Source organism: Diceros bicornis, chromosome 23 (genome assembly GCF_020826845.1).
Source record: "Diceros bicornis minor isolate mBicDic1 chromosome 23, mDicBic1.mat.cur, whole genome shotgun sequence".
Taxonomy (NCBI): Eukaryota; Metazoa; Chordata; class Mammalia; order Perissodactyla; family Rhinocerotidae; genus Diceros; species Diceros bicornis.
The window spans coordinates 35,583,233-35,608,706 of record NC_080762.1 but is presented as its reverse complement, the minus strand read 5'-3'; the positions used below and the strand labels follow the sequence as shown (position 1 = coordinate 35,608,706).

Below are 25,474 nucleotides of genomic sequence, written 5' to 3'. Positions count from 1 at the left end.
ACAGGTGGCAGTCAGACCATTTTACCTGACAGTAGCCAGCACTGAGGTCACTGACCCAGCAGAAGAAAAATAGACCCAACAACAGTGGCAAGCTGTATGTGGGACATTCTTTGCCCTCCTTTTTACATTCATTTCCTTTTTGATTCACACTGAATCTTTTCTTTTTCAACAACCTGGGGAATGCCTATTTGCTTCTGGGCCCTAGAAGGACTCAAGTCCAATGTTACCTGTAGAATTTTGAAATTTCAAGACAGGATGAAAAGTTACCTTAGGCCAGTGTTTGGCTGATTTGGCTTCTGTCAAGAGGTATAAATTTAAAAAGCATACAGATGAATTAGAGACAATGAAACATCTTTTTTGGGGGCGTTAATGTGCTTTGACTTTAACTTTCTTAAAAACATTAAGTGGACACAATGTTTTATTTTTTCATTTGACTTCTCTTTTATTTTTCTTTTTTCATTTTCTTTTGATTTCTTGCTCTCCATTTCTCCTTTACCTCTCCCTCTCTCTCTCTCTCTCTCTTTCATACTTATAAGCTCGCTTATACACACACACACACACACATACACACACACTCACACAAAATCACATTTCCCTCTTTGAATAAAGGAGAAGGTTTCATACAATATTTCGAGATTTTTATTTCAAAAGTACACATTAAGGGAAGAAAGTTGGGCACATCTTGAAATATTCCTTGAAAAATAGCTGTAAATCATCTTTCTACTTGATGCCTACTGCACAAAATTAAAATATTCCTGCTTTTTACTGCATTTTTAAATTCCTTTTAAAGTAGCAGTCTCTATAAAGACGCCATCAGGAAGCTTTAAGTGACGTTGAATAATTTTGTAAAATATCATAAAGAGTAGATATTTCACTAGATACTCCTAATACTGTTTTATAGTTTATGTAGTCTCCATCCCTCTAATACTCTAGAGTATTTATGAAGACAACTGGGAATTAATTTAGTAAGTCTTGAGTTTAAAACCACTACAGCATATTACGTTGCTAGAGTAGGACCAGTAGAAATGAAAAAAATGTTAGAGTGTATGAAGATGCAAATGGTAGTTAAAAGAAATATCGTGATGCACTGTGGTGAAATGGTAATGTTATAAATATCTGTTGGGATAGTCTAGCAATTAAAAGAATTTGTTTTTTGAAAATGGAATAGACACATTTAACCCACATCTGTCAGATTCAGACTTGAACAGCTAAGAGAAAAACTAAAGACAATGATTGTGCTTTTTTTTTATATTTATAAGGAAATATTATATGGATCAGTTTGTAAGTCTGCTTCTTTTTTGATAAAATGAGAAATGCCAGTTGTTTTCCATAAAACAGGCCTTACTTTTACATTTGACATTTAGGTTGTACATGTTTCTTTGTTTTACTTTTCAGGTTCAACTTTGCTGCATAATTAAGAATTTACAGCTTGGGCAATGCTAAGAACCACATCTGCGCTGAAATCAATTATCTGCATTTGGTAAGTGGGGTGGAAAATATTTGATAAATATTTTTTATCTTCAGTAAACTCCAGTGTTCTTATTTTATCTATGATTTTATTGAAGATTCTTAAGAAAAATTTTAAGCATCACTTATGGCTATTTTTCCCAAACTGCTTTGTATTTTGGCAAGATAGGGGACTTGCTTTTATGGATTTGTTAAATCTATTGTACTTAAAACCAAGAAGTCTGATATACTGCCATTCTTAGATAAAAAACAGGAAAGACTTATAATGCACGCTTTTGTATAGTTCATTTGAATCTGGTATTTTAACTTTTCATCAAAGTTAAGGTCAAAGCAAAATACTTCTTTTTTTGTGTGTGCGAGGAAGATCAGCCCTGAGCTAACATCTGTGCTAGTCCTCCTCTTTTTGCTGAGGAAGACTGGCTCTGAGCTAACTTCTATTGCCAATCCTCCTCCTTTTTTTTCCCCCAAAGCCCCAGTAGATAGTTGTATGTCATAGCTGCACATCCTTCTAGTTGCTGTATGTGGGACGCAGCCTCAGCATGGCCGGAGAAGCGGTGCGTCGATGCGCACCCAGATCCGAATCCGGGCCGCCAGTAGCAGAGCGCAGGCACTTAACCGCTAAGCCGCGGGGCCGGCCCAAAGCAAAATACTTCTAATCACATTAAAAATTAAATATCACTTGTTTTAGTTTGTTCAGGCTGCTATAATACCATAAAATGGGTAGCTTATAGACAACAGAAATTTATTTCTCCTAGTTCTCCAGGCTGGAAAGTCCAAGATCAAAGTGCCAGCAGATTCGGTGTCTCGTGAGAGCCCAATTCCTGGTTCATGGACAGTTGTCTTCTCACTGTGTCCTCACATGCAGGAGGGGCAAAGAGAATTCTCTGGGGTCTCTTTTATAAGGGTACTAATCCCATTCATGAGGGGTCCCCCCTCATGACTTAATCACCTCCCAACGGCCCCATTTCCAAATACCATCCTATTGGGGATTAAGTTTCATCATACGAATTTTGGGGGGACACAAACATTCAATCTATAGTATCACTCCATTGCTATTTCTTTTGTCACTTTATTTTATAAAAATTAGGAATTTAGAAGCTCAGGATATCTTACCTCCTCTGTTCATCCCATCTTAGAGAGTAAGAACTTCCCAGACACCTAAGTATTCTCTTCTTATACTTGGCCCTTGACTTCGGTTTTCCCTTTGGCACTTTTTATGACTATTTTAATGGTTTTTTTCCATAAAGACTGAATAACATGTACATAAAAGTGGGCTGCAATTTTTATCTTTGATATATGATCACAATATATAGAATTCCTCAAAATATTGTTATTGGTTAAATCATTTACAAAAATGATTACAAAACAGTGGTCAACAGGATAAAAAGTATTTAGAGAGATCGTGGAGAAATTACTTCAAGAAATCAGGATATAGAAACAAAGTATGAGGAAACAAAAGATTGAGAAAGAGAAAAGACAATAAAATGTAAAAGAATTAATTTTGAGTGCTAATCATTCATTCAATAAATATTTATTGAAGAGCGATTATGTTCTAGATGCTGATCTATTTCCATGATTTGCCACTAACCACTTTGTATTGACAATCTTTCTGATATTAAATATTTTTCTAATGGCTGTTTGTTGTAGGAAATTTCTAATATAGAAAAATGTTTAAAGAGAAAAATGAAAATATCTTTAGTAACATCCTTGAGTATAAAGCATTGCTAACATTTAGTATATTGTCTTTTATCTGTGCATATATACTGTTTTAATCAAATTGCAAATCTTATAAATATTGAGCTGTATATTCTGCTTTGTTAAAGTTAACTTTATTTTTTGATTGTTTTTCCATTACATTAAATATCTAAAATATGATTTTAAATGACTCTATGATATTTCAACAAATGTATGTGCCAAAATTAATTTAATCCTTCCCCTATTGTTGGGCATTTAGGTTGTTTACAGTGTTTTGTTGCCTTAGGTGATGTTACAATCAATATTCTCATTCATAAATCTTTGGTTTGCTTCACCACATACTTCTACAAAATAAATGCCCAAAAGTGTAACTATGAGTATAAAACTGATATCCAACAAAACTATTTCAACTTAAACGTCTACCAGTAGATTGAGATTATGCCTTATTTTTGGTTCCCCCTCATACAACTAGTATAATACTAAAAAAAAAGTTATTACTAGAGAAATCTTTGCTGATATAATAGATAAAAAGAGTATTTTGCTTTAATTTGCATTTATTTGATTGCAAATGTGGTAGAATATGTTTCATATGCTTATTAAGCATTTCTATTCCTTCTCACATCATAATAGCTCTATTGAGCTTGCCTCATTGATTGGCAAGAATTTATCATATATTGATATTATAAATCTCTTTTTGTATTTCTAAGAAGTTTTCTCAAATATTGTTTGCCTTTTAATTTTTATATATATATACATATTTGCTATACTTAATTTTGACCAAACTCAAATCTTTGGAGTTTTCTATTATTTTCTTTACTTGCACTTATGTTTGGAGTCTGCGCCCATCTAGAGAATTGAATGGTAAACTGATAGAATTTTCCTCTAGTTTTTATTTTGTCATCTAACACCTTTATACTTATGGAATAACTTTGGATTGTGATATGAAGTATGAGTGCTGATTAACACATCTATCCTTACTAGTGACTTTTGCAGGTGAATTTTAGGATCATTTTGCCATTTTGCTTTAAAAAATAGGAAAATAAATCTGTTAAAATAAATAGGCAGGATACCAAGTTCAGGAAATTGCTCTTTCAAACTTTGATTAGAATTACATTAACTATATAAATTAATTTTAAGAAAGAATTGATATCATTTAAAACTTTATTGTTATATCTAAGAACAAGCTATGTCTGTTTATTCAAATAATATTGTAAAGATTTCCGTAATATAAAATTTAAAAACTATAATATAGTGATATAGTAAATATATTATATTATATATTAATATTATATTTTTTATATTGCTATATAGAGTATAACATACAGTATATTTTATGTTACTATATGTAATAAAGTAATATAAAGGTTAAAATTTAGTCATAAAAACTAAATTATTTGTTAGGTGATCTCATGGTTTGGTTTAAATAGTTTATTAGTGTTTTATTATTTTGTTGACATTGAAATTCTATTTTACATAAATTTTATAACTGATTATTAAAGGTATTAGGAGAGAGATTAAAAGAGGAAAATAGCACTAAGTTAAAAGCTTAGTCTTTTGACTAAAATGTACCCAGTTTTTGAATTCTGACTTTGGAAAAAATGCATATTTCTGGTATAATTATATACCATCCCAAGAATTTTGTTACTCACATGTGAGGGTGGGAAAAAGACACTTGAATATATGCAAAATGTCCAAGAATATTACTAATGTATGCATGTACTACTTCTGTGGGGTTTGCTTAAAAGCTCTAAATAAAATGAACAAAAGAGAAATCTCAAGACAGGGGTGACAAAGAAGAGAGGAAATCCTGGGATCAATAAAACTTGTAATATACTGTTCTATCCAAATGGGTAAATTAACTGTCTGGGAATGTGTAATATAAATGATAAATTAAGACTCTTGAAAAAGAATGGGTATTCTGTGAAGGAAATTTTGATAACAATATTAAATTAAAAATATGTAACTATCTCAACAAAATCTAGAGCTTAGGGTTGGAGGCAAGAATGAGCAGGGGAAGAAGTAAGGAAGTAAAATTCTTCCAAATTTCTCCTCTTTGTGCAGAAGGGAAAAGAAGAGAGGAGTGGGAGGAAATAAATTTATTCCTCTGAGCTAATCTCCCTGCAGTGGGAAAGAAGTCTTGGGGAAAGAAAGTAAAGCATTTTGATTACATAAGAGTGCATCTGAGTGGGAAAAATATCTAGCATTTTCTTTTCTAATCATGATAGAGAAATATATGCCTGATTATGCAAATACGAAAAGGAGGATAACATCAATAATATGGTAAATTGTAGTATTACTTTCAAATTCTCAAGAATAAAGTGGAATGAAAACAATGTGATCAAATGAGAAAAAAGGAAAATTCATTATGTGAGAAATACATAATTAAGGTAGAAGCAACAAAGTGAAATTTATAAGACAATACTAAATGTGAATGGACAGAATTTTCTCACTATATAGGCTGAGTTAAAATACACAAGAGAATATAAGAGACACATTTAAGGCAGTGCAGTAAATAAAGTTTAAAAATAAAGGGATGGGCAAAGAAACACGAGGCAAAAGTAAAGAAGGTAGAAATGTCAGTGGTCATATCATACATGTCGCAATCCATGAAAATGAAGATACCAAGTAATGATAACATGCATCATTGATGAAGATCTGCCATGATCTTGTAGTCAATAAAGCACAAAATAACTGAATCTGGTTGGAAAGAGATATTTCAATTATCCTCTTTCAAGTTGGGAGAAAGACAGGAAAAAAATAGTTATAAAAGAAATAAATTAAATAATAAAATCAATAATGTTGCATATTAGCTATATATAGAAGTTTTATCTCTTGAAAAGGGAAGATACTTATTTTGGATGTTCTGGAGAATTTGCAAAAATCTGTCCATGCTTGGTCACAAGGAAACCCTAAGAAATTTAAAACAGAGGAATTTTTATGAGTCCTGCTCTTTGATTATTATCAAATAAGTAAATAAAGCATAATGAAAATATAAACAAATGTTATTTGAATTATTTGGAAATTGTATAATTATTGGATCAAGCTAAAAAAATGGAACTTATGATGTCTCTAGAGAGCAAAAAAAAAAACCTCTTTATGACAAAATCGTAGGGACACAGCAAAAGCTCTACTCAGAGGAAAATGTACTATAAATGTCTTAATAAAAAAGAAAAACAAAACAATTTATAAATTATTTCATGAAATTAGAAAAACAATAAAACAGTAAAATAGAAAGAGGACATGCTAAAGTTAAAATTTGAAATCAATAAAGTGGAACATAGAAAGTAGTAAAAGATAAAATGAAAACTGTTTAACACCTGTAATGAAGTGGGAATTACCTCATGAGATATTAAGAATAAAAGTGAGTAAAAGGAAAAAAGATAAAAAATGTGAAAGAAGAAATAATTACATATATAAAATAGACGTAAAATTATGAGATAATACCAGGTACAGCTCCATAGAAATATATGGCAGAAAAGATGATTAATGTCTCGCAGATATAAAATTTCCAAAAAGTACTCGACTAATGAAGAAGAGTTTGGAAAGGCAATTAAAGATTTACCTTGGAAAACTATATAAGGCACTTTCATTTGTGATAACATCATGGACTACATACTGTGAAAAATATTTGCACCTCAAAACAAAAATTCTGTTCTTTGAAAGACACTATAAATACAATAGAAGCCAACACATGAACTTGGGATAAATATATGCAATACATATATCTGTTAAGATATGTATGTCAAATACGTAAAATACACTTAAAAATTAGTAATAAAAAGATAATCCTTTAAAATAAAAGGATTTTACCCTTTAAGTTAAAAAAAATTGAACAAACCATTCGCAAAATAGGATATACAAGCTAAAAAGAATAAGGAAATTTGATCAACATTTTTTTTCCACCAGGGAAATGCAAATTAAAACTCAATGGGACATTCCTTCACACCCATGACAACAACAAAAAAATAAGACTGATAATGTCAATTGTTAGCAAAGTTTCAGAGCAATGGGTACTTAAATTCCCGGTGGGAGTGTAAAAAGGTACAGCTACCTAGGAAAACTATTTGCAATTCCAATTCTGTATATTTACCCAAGTGAATTAAAAACATATATTCATAAAATATTTGTACAAGGATTTATGTAGCAGCTTTACTCATGATACCTAAAACCTGAAATCAACAAAATAACTAATAATATGTGAATTTGTGAACAAATTATGATATATTCATAAGGTGGATTGCTACTCAGCAGTATAAAAGTAACAAATTAATGAAATATCCCAAAACATGGATGAATCTGATTTTTTTTTTTTTTTAACTAAGAAGGAGCTACATACAAATTCCAGACAGTAAAGAGTACTTTCTATATGACTTCATTTATATGAAGTTCAGGAACATACAAGATGAATTCATGGTGGTAGAAATCAGAACAATGACTGTCCCTGGAAAGGATAATGAGAGCTTTCTAAGGAAATGAAAATGTTCCATAATTTGATTGAGGCTGTGGTTAATGGATGTATACACTTGTCAACCAGGGCACATGTAAAACAATATTCATAAAATAATTATTTGTAAAAGCAAAATCATCATTATCATTAACAACAAAAAACTAGGAATGCAGTAAGTATCCATCAATAGAGAATGGTTAAATAACACCTAAATAAATTGTAGTATAATACTATAGTACAATACTATAACTCAGTGAAAAATTAATGAATTATAAATATGCACAACAATACGAATGACTTTCTCAAACAAATGACTGGAAATACCATATTGTGGAAAAATACATGTGATATTATTCCTGTCAAATAATATTTGAATCCATGCCAAATTAAACAATATATCTTACACATCAATATGAAAGTCATAAAACTAAGAAGAAGAACCATAAAATTAGTACATCCTAATTTCAGGAAAGCGGTTACTTCTGAGTTGGAAGAAGGGCTTGTGCATGTGAAGGCACACAGGGGTTTTCAATGTTTTAGAAATGTTTCTTTGTTTAGCTTGATGATGGGTCCATGGCTGTTTATATTCTTTATTTTGCGTGAAATATTTAATAATTTATAAATTGGGGGGAAAAGTCACCAGAACAAGATTGTTTTATGGCTGAGTTTTATTCAAATCCAAGGAATGCAATTCCATTGTGATTAAATCGTTATAAAATATAAACAGTGACAGAAATCTACCCAAAACTTGATAAGAAGAGTATAAATTAGAGAACTATGAACCCATCTCATTTGTTAGTCTTGAGTTAATATGGTAAAAATGTTAATTCTTCAAATATTGATTATTAAATTTAATTAAATTCCAATTAGAATCCAAACAGAATTATTATGGGAATTGGGTAAAATGATCTTAAACTATATGTGGAAAACTAAATGAATGGGAATATAAATAGGAGTAATTACTCAATAAATTGAACTGCTATGATGCAACATGTACAAGATAAATTCCAGATGGTTTTATAAAGAGTCTGTACAAATATCTTAGAGATTATATATACAACCTGGGTTTCTGCGAGAGGCCTTCTTAAGCAAGAATGGAAATCCAGTTGCCAGAAAAGAATAAATAGGCATGTTTGATAACATAAAAAAGAAAACTTTGTATGCAATGGCTCAAGTTTTCCAAAAACTTGAGAGGCAATATAAAAGTAGAATAGGAGAACTGAGTATCTCTTATACTATTTCCAATTATGCTCACTAGAATATTATATATTAGCTTTGAGTGAGTTATTTAATTATTATAATTAGCTGAACACTTTAAACTCAAATGAGGTTGTTATTCATTCATTTAATTTAGTCAACTCATACCTTTCGGGTACCCATTATGTTCCAGCCCTGTTCTAGGTGCTGGGGATACAGCAGTGAATAGACCAAAGAAGAAAAACCTGCCCTCTTGGAGCTCGCATTCTAAATAAGTAAAGTGTATAATGAACAAAATAATAAGTAAAATATGTTTTAAAAAAAATAATATGTAAACGTATAGTATGTTAGATAATGATAAGGGCAGTGGAGAGAACCAGAGTAGCGGTATAGGAAGTATGTCAAGTGTGTGTGTGCGTGTGTGTGTGTGCGTGCACAATTTTAGAGACAGTGTCCAGGGAATTGGTCACTGAGAAGGTGAAAGGTGACTAAAGACCTGAAGGAAGGGAGAAACCAAATCATGTGAATGTTAAAGTTGAGAGTATTAGAGGCAGAAGAAAGAGCAAATTCAAAGGCAGTGCCAGGCTCATGCCAGGTTTGTTCAAGGAATACCGGAGAGGCCAATGCGGTTATAATGTAATGAGATGGGTCGGGGGGGGTGGAAGAGAAGGGATAGGTGATAAGGTCAAAGAGGTGACAGGGGACCAGATCAGACAGGACCCTATACATTACGAAGTCTTTGGCTTTTACACTAAGATAGAAAAATTCGAACATAAAAGTGTGATGGTATATAGTCGTGCACCACGTAACGATGTTTCAGTCAAGGATGGGCCACATATACGACAGTGGTCCCATGAGATTATAACAGAGAAAAATTCCTATCATCTAGTGATGTCATAGTTGTCCTAACGTAATGTCGCAATCCGTTGCTCACGTTTGTGGTGATGCTGGTGGAAACAAATCTGCTGAGCTGCCAGTTGTATAAAAGTACAGCACATACAATTATGTACAGTACATGATACTTGATAATGATGGTAAATGACTATGTTACTGGAGTATGCATTTACTGTACTATACTTTTTATTGTTATTTTAGAGTATACTCTTTCTACTTATTAAAAAAAGTGTACTGTCAAACAGTATGCCATATTACACCAGCAGCAGCCTCATACATCTCGTGTTTACCTCGTCTCTCGATTGCATCATTTTCTCTTGTGCTTGATTTAATCTCATGATTTAATTATCATGGCCCCTAAGCATAAAATCCACTGCTAATATTTCCAGTAAGAGATCACATTGAGTGATTGACCTGGAAACAAAATTAAAAGTGGTTAAGGACTATGAAGGCAGAAAATCAGTGATGGTTATTGCTCACCAGTCTGGCATGTCCCATTCCACCGTAACTATGCTGTGGAAGAACAGGAACAACATGACAGAAGCTGTTAAAAGTTCTGTTTCATTGAAAGCAGTGAGACTAACAAAAATTTGAGAAGGGCCTATATCAGACATGGAGAATCTAATGACCTGGCTTGAAGAGCAGATACAGAAGCATGTCCCTTTTGGCACCATGACAATCACTGCCAAAGCGAAAATTTGTTTGTGATGTTGAAAGAAAAGGCTGGACCTGACTACAATGTTGAATCTACTGCTAGTGCTGGATGGTTTAAACTCAAGAATTCGTTATTCGTTACATAATGTGGAAGTGAGTGGTAAGTCTGAGAGCTGTTGTGAAGGCGGCTGAATAACTTTTGGAAACTGATTGTGGAGGAAAATTATTTGCAAGAGCAAATATTCAATATAGATGAGACCTCCCTATTATGGAAACAGATGTCTGAAAGGACTTTCATCCATAAGGAGGCCAAGTCAATGCCAAGTTTCAAGGCTTTTAAGGACAGGATAACAGTTTTGCTTGTGGCAATATTGTAAGCTACAAATTGAAACCCTTTGTGATTTGGCACAGTGAGAACCCCAAGGCCTTCGAGCATATCAATAAGTACACACTACCAGTGTATTACAGGAGCTATAAAAAGTGATGGGTGGCGCAGCTCCTCTTCCAAGATGCCCTCCTGAATTGCTATGCCAGCTAAATGAAATACTGTTTGGAGAATAGCATACCTTTCAAGATTTTGCTTATTGTTGATAATGCTTCCAGACATCCTCCTTTTATTGGTAATCTTCATCCCAATATCCAAGTGGTGTTTTCTCTCCAAACAACACCTCTTTGATCCAACCAATGAAATAGGGGGTTATAGCATCTTTTAAGACCTACTACCTGAGGAAGACCTCTGCCCAGGCTATTGCCACAACTGATGAAGACACTGATGCGATTCTAGAAGGATTACAACATCTAAGACTGTATCAAGAACCTTGCTTGGGCTTGGGTTGATGTCACCAAGGAGTATATGGCATCTGGAAGAAGACACTGAATAGGTTTGTCTATGACTTCAAAGGATTTGTAAAGGATGAAGAGGTTGCAAAAATCAACAAGGCTGTGCCTGAGACAGCAAACAACTTTAACCTGGGCGTGGATGAGGATGACATTGAGGAGCTCATGGAGGTGGTTGCTGAGGAAGTGACTAATGGGGAGTTCCTGGAATAGGAATGCATAGCTGAAGAAGATGCGAGAGAAAAAGAAACTGCAGGAGAAGAAAAAAAAGATCTCCCAAGAAAATTCACAGTAAAGGGTTTAGCAGAAGCTTTTGCAGATCTCAGCAAGCTCCTTAAAAGTTTAAAAACAAGGACCCCAACACCGAAAGTTTTTGTTAATAGAGAGAAATGTTCATGGTGCATTATCTGCTTACAAGCAAATCTGTGATGAAAAAAGGAAACAAACCAAGCAAACCACCATGGACCTATTTCTGAAAGGAGTGACACCTCCTCAAGAAGAGCCTCAGGGAGGTCCTTCAGGAGGTATTCCGGAAGGAGACATTGTTATCATAGGAGATGACAGCTCCATGCATGTTATTGCCCCTGAAGACCTTCCAGTGGGACAAGATATGGAGGAGGAAGACAGTGATGTTGATGATCCTGACCCTGTGGAGGCCTAGGCTAATGTGTCTTAGTTTTTAAGAAAAAAGTTTAAAAGTAAAAAAAAATTTTAAAAATAGAAAAAATTTATAAAATAAGGATATAAAGAAAGAAAATATTTTTGTACAGGTGTACAATGTGTTTGTGTTTTAAGCTAAAGGTTATTACAAAAGAATCAAAAAGTTAAAAAAAATTAAAAGTTTATAAAGTAGAAAAGTTATAGTAAGCTAATGTTAATTTATTATTGAGGAAAGAAAAGTATTTTTTTATAAATTGAGTGTAGCCTAAGTGTACAGTGTTTATAAAGTCTGTAGTAGTGTCCAATGATGTCCTAGTTCACATTCACTCACCACTCACTCACTGACTCACCCAGAGTAACTTTCAGTCCTGCAAGCTCCATCCATGATAGGTACCCTATACAGGTGTACCATGTTTTTATCTTTCATATCATATTTCGACTGTACCGTCTCTATGTTTAGATATGTTTATATACACAAATACCATTGTGTTACAATTGCCTAGAGTATTCATTAAAGTAACATGCTGTATGGGTTTGAAGCCTAGTCAATAGGCTATATGGTATAGCCTAGGTGTGTAGTAGGCTATACCATCTAGGTATGTGTAAGTACAGTCTATGATGTTCACACAACAACTCATTTCTCAGAAGGCATCCCTGTCATTAAGTGACTCATGACTATATTTTACCTTTTCACAGAATTCCTCTGGTTGCAGTTAGGCATAGACTGTAGGGGACAATGTGAGGTCAAGGAGAAGAAGTTGAGAGGCTTTTGTAATAATCTAGGTGGGAGATAATGGTGGTTTGGATATCAAAACTGTCAAATTTTACTGATAGCTGAAATATAATGGGATAACAAGAGTTGACCATTGGATTTGTCAAAATAGAGTTCATTGGTGACCCAGGTTTGGTATACTGGATAGTGGCAAAAGTTTCTTTGGAGTGGGTTCAGATGCAAATGGGAGGACAAAGCGAGAGTAGATGTCTTCAAAGGAGGAATTTTGCTGTAAAAGGAAGGAGAGAAATTGGGCAGAAGCTGGAAGGAGAACTGGAGACAAGAGGTGGGAAAGCTGTAGAGAGAAGAAAATGAGTGATACAAGAGAAAGGAAAGAACTGTTTGAATAAGTAATCGATGAGGCCCTATGTGATGCAATCCAGTGGACAAATGGAGGAGTTGGCTTCACGTAGGAGTAAGGACAATTCATCCACAGTAATAGAAGAAAAGACAAAATATATTGTCACAAAAGCAAGTTGATAAAATTATGAAGAAAATGGGATAAACTTAAGGAAATTCTCTTATGGAAATTCTCTTGTTTGGAAATTCTAAACAAAGCAAAATTATTGCTGAGATTTAACATGGGGGAGGAAATACTGGAGAATCGTAGGAGGAAGAGGTATGAATAAATCATTATTCTAGGTGATGGAGAGAGTGAATGGAAATATAGTGCCATCGAGCATTTGGAACACAGTTGAGGTTTGTGATCATACGTGTAAAGTGAGTTCAGAAAGCATTGTGTGTGTGTATGTGTGTGTGTGTGTTTCTCCAGCTTCACTCAATGCAAATGTGCATGCCAGAATGAGCAGAGTTGCATTTAACCAGGTTGGTTGTTTTGCCATCTGGTATGATGAATTAAAAGAGGAGCAAGGGAGTTGGAAGTGTATGTGAGGGAGTAAATATAACTGGCTGAGGAAGGTAGCTGTGTAAGGAGGAAAGTAGGGACATAAGGATGATAAGGACCATGAAAATCTGGTAGAACCAATGGATTATAGGTCCTCTGGGGTCAAGTGTTGATGAAAATGGAGTTTGAGAGAGTGAGCTGAAAACCTTAGATGTGGTATTTATAGACTGACAGAATGCACTGGGGGTTATAGAAGAAAACAATTGGAATTCTCACAAAGTTTAAAGATAAGATAAAAAGTAATATCTACGTTGAGATTCATGAAAATTCCAATTCAGTAGTTTGTTTTGGATGCAGGTTCCAAGAGACACTTTGTATAATATTTAGTTGTACTATTCCATATCAAGCTCCTCCAAAAAAACTGGTAAATGTATTACTAACTTACCATAGATCTGTTTTTCATTATTTTTTTCTAAAGCATTCTGTAAGCTGTTGATATAATTTCTTGAGGGTGACGTCATTTTATCACCTCTGAGTATGAATTTATCTTATGCCTTAAAAGTATTCATTTCAAATTTCAATACCCATTTGTTCATATACATACATCCATATGTATCTATGTCTATTTCTGTGTATGTGTACACACACACACACACACACACATATATATATATACGTATATGTATTTTATGGTTGATAATTCTTTTTAACATTGATTCTCAAACTTCATATGTACATACTGAAGCATCTTTAAAAATACATATTCCCATAAAATAACCTTTCCCATCTACTCTCATCTGCTTATGGTGTTTCATTTTCTACCCTTTTCATTTTCCATCCTTCACATGTCTTTTGTCAGATTTCAATACCAAAACTGCAGCCCCAGTCTAACATATATTTTTGGCTGTTGAAGCCAACAGGTAGATCCTCTGTTTTTAGGGAACTTGAATATGAAGTCACTTCGTTACGCTGCAAATGTTTGCAGAAATATAGATCTCTGTAAGCATAGTTAAATTATTTTTTCTATAAAGTTTTCATTTGTACTAAATTCCTATTTCCTCTAAGCACATGACCTCTAAAAATATCACTTTAGAATTTTAAAGTTTTACAAGGAGGAGGGAACTTAAATCATGTGGTCCAGCATTTTGCATACTCTGCATGAGATGATATTAAATGTTCTATTTGTTGCATACTCTGTTTTCTTATAAGACAATCAGGAAATATATTAGCATGTTAAAAGTTCTGGGAAGTCCTGCAGTGAAGAAATCTGACCAAATTTAATACAGCTCTTCCCAAACATATTTGATATCAAATTACTATCTGTCCTTTTTTTTCCTGAACACCTATTAACATCTCATTGAACAAATGCTTCTCAGAACAATTTGAGAAACGCAATTCTCTCTATAGATAATAAACAGAGACATGGTACATTGATAGATTTTTCTAAAGTTACATGGCTATTTATTGGCAGAAAGGATCAGAACTAATTTGGACTCCCATTTAAGTGCTTCTTTCTTTCTGCTATTTGTCTCCTGGTACTTTGTTATCCTAAGTGCTGTACTGAGCCATATTGGTGCCTAAGGCAAAAGCAAAAACCTGTAACATTAATCCTGTCTTTATTTAAAACATTGATATTTTGTTTTTCATGTGTTTCTTTGCATAAATTTTGATTTTTAATAATATTAATTAAAATATTATGTGTCTTGATTACTGAGTTTTTTGTTGCCCCGTATATTTTGTGCTTGAGAGTGTATCTCATTCACCTCACCTAGTCCTGGCTTGAATTGTCCTAACAAAACTATGTGTATCTTCAGTCTTGGAATATGCAAATCATTCCATATTCCAAATTATTTAAAAGAATAATGAATTAGTCAAGTCCCCACATCAAGACTCAACCTTTGGTGACTCCCATTCTTCACATTTGTAGATAGAAACATATCTGCTATCCTCTGTCCTTTCATTGTTGGGAATAATAGAGTTTTTTGTATATTAATTTATAAATATCATGTAGATTATTGCACACTTTCTGAAAGTCTGAAATTTTAATTAAATTATAATTAACAGCCCAAATCTTCCATTAACCAATTCCTATGTGCAAGGGAATAAGCTTGGGGCTGAGATTACATCTACTAGTTCCGCTTCATGAAAATGCATATTCACCAGCTCAGTGAACTCTAATACAGCATTTCCCAAAGTGTGCTTCAGAGAAGAGGATGTTAATAGGTTCAGGGAAAAAAAAATATGTAATAATAAAATTAGTTGGATAGATAAAGATCTGAATGAAACCAAAGAAAGTCTTTATTTCAGGACTTCTCAGAGCCTTTAATATGTTAATGTTCTTCAGGAATATAAAAAACTTACAGAATGCAGTATTTCTTAAACATATCTGACTGCAGAATCTTTATATATATATATATGTCTGAATGTGTGTGAGCTTTTGCACAGAACATTTGTCACAGCACTATTGTTTCACAGATCATCTTTAGAAAGGACATCTCTAATAGACTAGTCAAGCTTGGATTTTGTTTTATAGAAAAAGTGTTTTGCAGATGATATGTAATTCAATGCTCAATGATACCACTTTGTTCTCCAGTAATGGCTCACTAACTCCAAAGAAGTTCTTGGGCATGGGAGAAATATTGAAAATTAATCAATTGTTTTACCAAGTGGCAATTTATAAGAATAGATTTTATTTTTCTGATCAACACTCCACCTTTTCACAGCTGAAATTTTTTGTAATTCTTGGATAGCTGTTATCCACTTAATGGAAGAATTCCCCCTAATCGATCATATTTGGAAAAGCTTATATATTTACCTCTGTTGGCTCAGATACCTCTGGCCTGTTTCCTTCAAAAGAAATTTTGAAAATTTTGAAAATTGAAGCCTCCTTCCTTGTTACACGTCCATTGTTTTCCACATACAATGCAGCCCTTCTCATCTGAACATCCTTGAGTTCTGGAAGAATTCTTATTTTGCCTCTTTCCTTACTCTCCAAGATGCTAAAAAAAAATAATTTTTTGCCTTCCATAACCAATTAATTGAAAAACATTAATATTGATCTGCTGAAAATTTAACATGAAGTGTAAACTTGATATTCCTGAAAATAAGTTAATATGAAGTCTAAACCTGATATTCCTGAAAATAAATTTGAAAATAATTTTGTTTTTTAAATTTTGGTTAAGTTGTGCTAGTAATGCTTTTAACTGCAAAGATTGAATACTGACCTCAATTTAAAATCATTTGCCTCTAACTCCATCTCTTTTGTTTTAGGTGTGGACACTTTGAAAACGTCAAGGTATGTAACGATATATCATCTTTCAATAATATCCCAACAACTACCCATAACATGCCTGGCCTTATTTGCATAAGATAGTTGCATCTCTGAGCATCCCGTCCATATTCCATTCATTTGCCACACATGTGGACTCTATTTGGATTCGAAAGGAATTTTCTCATCTTTAGCAGCATTACTTTAGGAGTTTGAGTTTTTCAAAATGAAATAGGTAATTGTTGTTCATAAAATATTATGATGGCACAGAGTCTGTAGCAACTAAAAACATTCCAGTGTTTGCTGCAAGGCATGAGGAGACAGTGACACAGCTCATTTCCTCAGCCGAGCTCTCTTTGCTGCCTTGTACAACACTTATTTCAAAGCACGCCACAGCTTAGAACTGTCGTGATCCCCATTAATATAAAATCATTGACCCCTGCTCCCGCTGGTGCGACTAAATTACATTCTGCTGCTCAGCGGCAGCCGCACATGGGGCCAGCGCTTTTAGTCATTGCCAGGTGCCTTGATGCCAGCGCAGCCCCTCCTACGCCCAGGGTTTGCCTTTAATGAGGATTAGGCACCTTCAAAGATCTAGGAGGACCCACTCCCAGGATGGAAGCCTTTCTATTGGCATCTGGGCTTATCGTAGGCAGTAATTTAGTATGGCAGAGGAGACTGGAGAGAGATTCATTTCTGCCTCGAAGAAATTTCAAGAATATATGGTTTTATGATTGGCTTTTTTTCCTCTCCTTCTCCACCAGCACAAATTCAAGAGCATTATGCTTAACAATATCATGTTTTTATGAAACCTAAGAGCTGGGAGTGGTAAAACAATGTCTCAAATTATGGAAATTCCTCTTTTATACTATTATTATGCGATGTGCTGTTAACAGGACCAAACCCACTCACAGATGCCCCATACTCATTTCATCTTTGTATTTCGGGTGGTGGAATTTCTTTACAAAAGGATTGATAACCTGCTCCGGAGTGTGGTCTCTTTTCTCACTGTGTGGTCTCCTTTTACATCAGCTCCTGACCCTCTGGGGCCCACCCTTCCACGAGAGTACCCCTGTTCTCTGAGCATGAGGTGATTAGGGATGTGAACCTTCCAACAGTGGGTATGAAATGTGCAGTCATGTTCTCTGTGAGGCCACAGCAATAATTCTTGCCTTGATTGTTAAGGGACAAAGCTAAAGAATTAGGTAGTGAAATGTAGAAAACAGTCATTGAACACAGAAAACATACTTGAGGTAGTCAAACTCCTCCGTTACATAAATAGCAGAAAAATGCAAAAAGTAATTGAAGATCACTCAACATATGGTATTAAAATGTGTCATCATGTGAATGTATATACATATATTCACACAAGTATTTGCAGTATGTTTAGATAAGTTCTTTATATAGCAAACTGTTACTCAATAAAAAGCTCAGAAATAATTTATCATTAGAATAAAATCTGGTGTTTGACGTATTATTTGTGGAAAAATCGGATGTTTTTGTCTGGCGAGGCAAGGAATCTATGTATTAAAGTAAAACTGATGAATTTAATCCAGGAGAGTTTGAACTCTTATGAATCATTTGGTTTTCTCTCTGTTTTATTTTCAGTAGGGAAACCAACTCATGACATTTTCTCATTGTAGTAGCTGTCAACGTTTAATTTTTAGTTTTTAAATACATTTCAGTAAGAAACTATGCCTTAAGTCAGTCCAAGCGCACATCGAAACCACTCAGCATTGTAAAACGGGACAGAATTTAATCAATACTCTCCTGGTCACACTGCCTGTGTACGGAGACTTTGTCTGAATTTGCTATTCTATGATTCCTATCAGAAGAAACAAATTGAGTTTTATGGCCGTAGGGAGTATCTGCAGAGAATTCTCACTAACTCCGGAGAGGTTAAATGGTCTACACTATTTAATTACAAAATTTATAAATATTATGTGTTAAATATAAATATTATAAATATTATGATAAAAATCCATTTGAAATAAAAATGCACAAAAGCCAACAATAAGGAAAAATGTGAAATTTCTGAGGGTTGAATTTATCTCTGCAATATATAAATAAACATAAATGATATAAATAAAAAATATGTTCCCTATACTTTTTAAAAGACTTGTTTTTTTGTTTCTGAAATTCTTTTCCCTGAGGTTTAATTGTGTTTCATGAAATTCAGTATCTGGATTAGCAACTTGCTTCTGAAAGCTGATACCCAAACAGAGGGCTTTCTTTCCAGAAGGGTGTCCTAACCCCAGTCACACGTCTGCTAATTTGGCCTTTCTCTTAATCTCCGAAGAACTTGCTGAACAGAAGTGAAACTATGCACGTGCTAATGGCTCGCGCTCTGCAAACTCCCCTCTCTCCCCGAGAGTGTCTGGTGTGCAAAGCTGAGCTGGAACAAAGATACACTAATTATTCCCCATTAATTTGTCTGCTTGAATGGTCCTAAATACCAGAGTGATTAATTAGCGCAAGGCAGCCGGGGCAGGATGTCACACCCTTCTCTGCGTTTAAGTGTCGGCAAGGTTGTGCTCAAGTGTTGACAACAGCATATCTTTAATTTTCTCCAAGAAGAAAAGTTTAGTCAGTACAATTAATTTGAGCTTCGCTGGCTTGCAGGAATAAATGTAACATGTGGAATGATATTACTGCTGTATAAGCATTTTTTTTTTTTTTTGCCTCCTTAGGGTATAGTAAAAGTTTTTTGGCAATTCAGTTATTGAATAGTGTACTTCTATAATTGTTTCAATTTGGCTTAATTACTTTTGTGCATTTTGCAGCAAAAAACATGGATCATAAAGTAGTTAGAATTTATTGTTCATAATAGGCTGAGATGGCTATAGATGAATTCATAGATAAGAATTAGAAGCAGATAAAGAATGACATTAAATTTGGTATCCTTTTAATGTATGCAATTTTCTCTCATGGATTGAAATGTGCATCCAAGTTATCAAAAATAATTTGAGACCACTTAGCCTCTGAAAAATATGAATCAATTTATTCAAAAATATGTAACTGAAAAGTTGCTTATTTGGCCTGATTTTTTTAGAAGCAGATTTTGCTGTGATTTTAAGCTTTATAAACAATATTTTGCCTAGATTAGTCTTCCAACTAGTAAAATACATATAAAACAGTTGTAAAGAATAATAGCGTATTAGGTGATGTTTAACTTTCAATACACTCCTTTCTTTTTTGTAATTTTATTTGTCAGCGTGCTTTTCTTAAGAAAAAATTAACTCCATTTTAAAACAATTATATACTGTTTAGAGAAATGAAATGAGTCAAAGTAGCTGCTACTCATAGTATTTTCCTTCTGTTTTTAAGATTGAACTACAAACATAATTCTGAAGTAGAAACATATTACTATATAATTAGGAAGTAGTGTGTTTCGTTTGTTACATTATATTTCTTTACTGTTACTGAAATTTTAAATTAATTCTTTTTGCTATGGGCATGCTGTTTTGTTTTGTTTTGTTTTCAAACAGTGGAAAGAGAAAAAAATCAAAGAGTGCCGTGCAGCCGGCAGCCTGGATGTTCTCATCTTTTCTTTCACAGTCTTCCTCAAGCTCTGTACAAACCCAAGAGGCTATTCGGCAGCCGGGATGGGGGCACCAGGGGAAGGAAGGGGTCACCTCTCCCATCTCTCCCTGTATCGCATTGTTCACCACTTGTCCATGTACTTCCCACACACCATCGCCAGCCACGCTGTGCCTCTCCCGGCTGCCAGCTCCGTGACCTCCAGGACATTATTCTCTTTTCCTCCACTTCCCACATCTACAGTTTTGATTTGTTTTTTAATTTTTCCCAGACTGTGGTTGCTATAAGCCTCTGTCACTCTGGTTATATAGGGTTGTAAAGAATATTTGTTGGAACAAAAATTTCTCAGTACAATGCTCCCTGGCTCTTGCTGCATCTTATTCTTGCCCTACCACCATTCTTCCACCCCCAATTTCTCCACAAGTTTTCAGAGTGTTTATTCACTTTTCATTGAAGCAGCATGTATAGCGAAAAAAGTACAACCCCTAGGCTGGAATCTCGGTTTTACTGCTCATTAATTGTACAATTTAAGGCAAAAAAAAAAAAAAAAAGTCACTTAACTGTTTGAGCCTCATCTGCAAAATAAGATTATTAATGTTTGCTCTATGGAAATGTAAATGAAATAAGAAATATGATTCCTCATCCACTTGGTTTAACGGTATGTTATTCTAGGTGAAGCAAGAGTAACTATATTTTCTTGGTGCTTCATAGTTTATTAAATATTCGCCATATTTGCCACATCTATGGCAAGGAATAAAATCATTAGCAATGTTTATACTTGATTGAAATGAGATAAGTCCCACTTATGGGTTTTGCTACTTTTCCTCTGCTTTAAGAACAGATAAACCTGGAAAGAGTTGGAATGGCGTGGGGCCTCTTTATATCAGAAGGCAGAAGTGATTTCACTGAAATATCTCACTCTAACTTTGAGACATGTTTCTATCTTTCAAGGGAGAAGATCCACCAAAAAAGCTGTGATAATCAAAGCTAAATACCATCAATTCCTTCCCTCCCTGCATGTATATACTGCTTCCCACATCAAATGATGGAGTCTAGTTTCCCTTTTCTTGAATCTTGCCTGGATTTAGTGACTTGCCTTTCCCAATAGAATGCAGCAAAGTGATGTCGTTCGATTTTCAAACTAGGTCATAAGAAGCTTTGTAGTTTCTGCTGGATTGCTTAGTCTACTTGCACTCATGCTTTCCCTGAGAACCTGGCAGAAGCTATATGAGAGAGCTACATGGAGATGCCACATGCAGATGCTCTGGTCAACAGCTGTAGCTGAGCTCCCATGTGACATCCAGCATGAACTGACCACCATTTTGCATGTCCTTCAGATGACACCAGCACCAGCCACCATTTGTTTGCAACCCCATGAGAAACCTCAAGTGAAAATCACCCAGCGGAGTCCATTTGATCCACAAAAATGTGAGAAATGATCATAAAAAGTGTTGCTTTGGGGCCGGCCTCATGGCTTAGTGGTTAAGTGCGCACACTCTGCTGCTGGCGACCCGGGCTTTAGATCCCACACACGCACCGACGTACCACTTCTCCGACCTTGTTGAGGTGGCATCCCACATACAGCAACTAGAAGGATGTGCAACTATGACATACAACTATCTGCTGGGGCTTTGAGGAGAAAAAAGGAAAAAAAAAGGAGGAGGATTGGCAATAGATGTTAGCTCAGGGCCGGTCTTCCTCAGCAAAAAGAGGAGGATTGGCATGGGTGTTAGCTCAGGGCTGAGCTTCCTCACACACACACACAAAAAAAGTGCTGCTTTAAGGCACTAAGACTGGGGATGATTTGTTATATAGACAGACTAATAGAACAACAACAAAGGTACATATTAACACAATTTAAACTTTTTACATCACAGTGGCAAATCAAGATAATATTCACAGCTAGAACTTGAATAATGAAGGAGAAATTTGTGTATATCAGCTATCTTCATTCATTCATCCATCCATCACTTGGCTACCATGAACCATAATTTTTGTTATACACACTGAAGAACTTTTATAAACAGAAACTTTAGTTCCCCAGTGTATGTTGATTTAGAAATTTTCATTACCAAAAACCATTTTTACAAATGAAGAAACTGAGGTTGACAATGTGCATCTTTAATAAACCACTATAAATCATTTCAAGAACTGAGGTGGGATAGCAGATTTTGAACTGTGATGATTTATCTTTAACTCTAAATTATGCTGATTCCTAAGTACAAAATTTCCCTGAACAGAGGTTATGGTTTTGTCAGTGTTTGTAAATATAGTGTGAGAAACCCTGACTTGCTATTAGGACAATGACACCTATTTCCGCCACAATTCCTCTATAAAAGTATCCTAATAGTAGTGGCATTCCTCTTGATCTTTTAGAAAAATAAGTGTCAATACCATCTTATGCGCCGTGGACAACACTGGTCACACAAGTCACACCCTTTGAGGGAGAGGTAGGTGAAAACAAGTTAATTTATCGACTTGACTTTTTGAGAAAATACAACTTTTTCCCTTTGCTTCTTGCCTTTGGTCTTCTTTGACAGTTCCATCTGCTTTTCTTTATCATCATCGTGGGCTTGTTCCCTGCTGGACCTTAAGTTGCAAAACTCAAAGAGTGGCAATAGTTTATTAAAACAGCCTGTGTGTAGGGGCTGGCCCCATGGCCTAGTGGTTAGGTTCAGCACGCTCCGCTTCAGCGGCTCGGGTACACGGATTCGGATCCTGGGTGCAGACCTACACCACTCATCAGCCATGCTGTGGTGGTCACCCACATACAAAATAGAGGAAGACTGGCACAGATGTTGGCTCAGGGGGAATCTTCCTCGGGAAAAAAACAAAAACAAAAACACAGCCTGTGTATCTTATAGAGTTGAAGAGACATGGAGTGGAAGACTTAGTATTTGGACACCCAGCAGCTAGTTACATCTAAAGCAATGACACACCTCCCCTCGTTTCTCTTCAATGAGTACTTGGCTACTTAGAGCCTGGGAGAGAAAGAGAGATAGAAGGCGATTTTGTTTTGTACAAAAAAGGCCCAGTGGCGTGCATCCCAGGCTGAAAGAAGCAGTGAGCAGTGGAGATGATAATCGTGCTAAGTATAACCAGCCTGATCCCTTAACACTGACTGACATTCAGGAATTCCTTCCTCGTCTCCAAAGCGTTAACATTTTTACAATGTAAAGGAGAGCAGAGCCCAAGTAATGAAAAATTTTCCCTCTTCCAACAGAGGCTGTTTATGAAAAGCGTTCCCTTTCTTCTGCCCATTGAAAGGCTTTCTGAAACAATGTTTTAACATCTACTATCACATTGTAACTAATGTTTGTGAACCTTGCTTCGCTATCAGAGACTCTCAAATATCAGTCCAAGGTCTGATGCCAGGCAATTACATTGACATCACCGGGAGAAAGTGTTAAAAATCCAGACTTCCAGAACACAGTTTGCAGACCGGAGAGTCGGCACTTGTCCTCACCCACCATCAGATGTGGCTTTACCCAAGCTTTGTTCCATGGAACTATAGGCCCTTGAGATGCTCTGTGAGAGGAGCATTCTGTCCTGGAGATACACAATGCTTGTGATCATATTAAAGTCTTAAAGATATTTAACTTGGCTTAACTGAGTATTTCCGGGCTTATTGGACCTTCAAAACATTTTTTAACATAGTATTTCATGGAGCACACTCTGAGAAAAGGGAGTTTAGAGGAATGCTGAGACGTTCCTTCTATAAAAATTTAGCAAAACAAAACTTCCTTTGCTTTTGTAAAAGATGCTGTTCAATGTTTTGATTCACGTGATTCAGTAGTTTACTGACTTTGTCAAGTTTCTGTGTTTTGTTTTGTTTTTTAAAGATAACTGGCATTTCATCTTCAATTTGTATATTGGAACATCAATAACCAATATTAGCTCATCATCCACTTCAGTACAAAAACCCAGTTTGTCATATCTTTGGTAAGCTCTTTGAGGACAGGGATTATATATTTACTTCTTTCTGTCTCTCATAAACCTACAATACTGTTTTGTACAAAAGCATTCAAGAAGTAGCCAGCCCTGGTGGTCTTGTGGTTAAGATTCAATGCTCTCACCGCCACAGCTCAGGTTTGTTTCCCAGTCAGGGAGCCACACCACACATCTGTCGTCATACTGTGGCGGCTGCATGTTGCTGTGATGCTGAAAGCTATGCCACCGATATTTCAAATACCAACAGGGTCACCCATGGTGGACAGCTTTCAGTGGAGCTTCTGGACTAGAAAGACTAGGAAGAAGGACCTAGCCACCCACTTCCAAAATAATTGGCCATGGAAACCCTATGAATAGCAGCAATGACATTGTCTGATATAGCACCAGAAGGTGAAAGGGTAGAGCAAAAAGACCTGGCAAGGTTTTGCTCTTCTGTACACAGGGTTGCTAGGAGTTGGAATCAACTCAACAGCACTAACAAGAGCAAATTCAAGAAATAGTTCTGGAGTGGATATAAATAACCAAAAGGAAAATATGTTGAACGCCTTGTGATCATTATGACTTCCTCGATATAATGCTTTTCTAAAAATCAAAATCCCAGACTTGACATTTATGGCCACATATGTGCCAACCTTGGGCTGCTCTGTGCACTAAGTAGATTTTCCCTGTTTGCTTTCTCTGTCTCTTCCTCCTGTTCCTGCTCATATCCCAAGTTCTGAATATTCAGCTTATGCAGTTAAAAGTTAAATTTCAAAGATAATGAATTTCAAAGTGAGCGTTTTATTAACTGCAGCAATAAACAGTGAGAGTTGCATTACACTGTGACAAAAGTTGTTCAGCTTCTGTGGGCCCTCTGTGTTCCCAGATGAAGAGCCAAATGGAAATGTTCAATAAAACATGTGTGAGACTGCACAATAGAACAGTCCTTACATTTTACATCAAGCTACATCAGGGTCACGGGAGGTGTTTTATTAGCACAGTCAACAATAATATCGTGATTTTTATTAGGAGGAAAAGATAGTGAGAGACTACTAATTATTTTTCAGCCTGAGGGGCATTTTTTCTTGAAATGACTGTTAATTTGATCATTGTCGTGCAGTTCACAGATTTACATGAACTTATTTCGCTGTGACACATGGTTAAGAACCAGCCTAAGATTGTTGCTTTATTAATGGTTTTCAGTAAATGTATTCAAAAGTGCTAACCGTGTGGGTGTATGGATGATATTGATAGCACTCGCAAGGTTGA

The 25,474-nt window shown here is 35.2% G+C and overlaps 1 long non-coding RNA gene across 2 annotated transcripts in view; it reads left to right on the top strand.

The window, feature by feature from the left end:
- LOC131420512 (uncharacterized) overlaps positions 1 to 21,806 on the top strand; it is an 81,460-nt gene extending 59,654 nt beyond the window's left edge. For both annotated transcript variants that reach the window (XR_009223550.1, XR_009223551.1), the window contains 3 exons: positions 1,396 to 1,480; positions 16,738 to 16,762; positions 21,227 to 21,806. This is a non-coding gene — a long non-coding RNA (uncharacterized LOC131420512). The remainder of the gene's footprint in view (positions 1 to 1,395; positions 1,481 to 16,737; positions 16,763 to 21,226) is intronic.
- Positions 21,807 to 25,474: the final 3,668 nt, after the last annotated feature.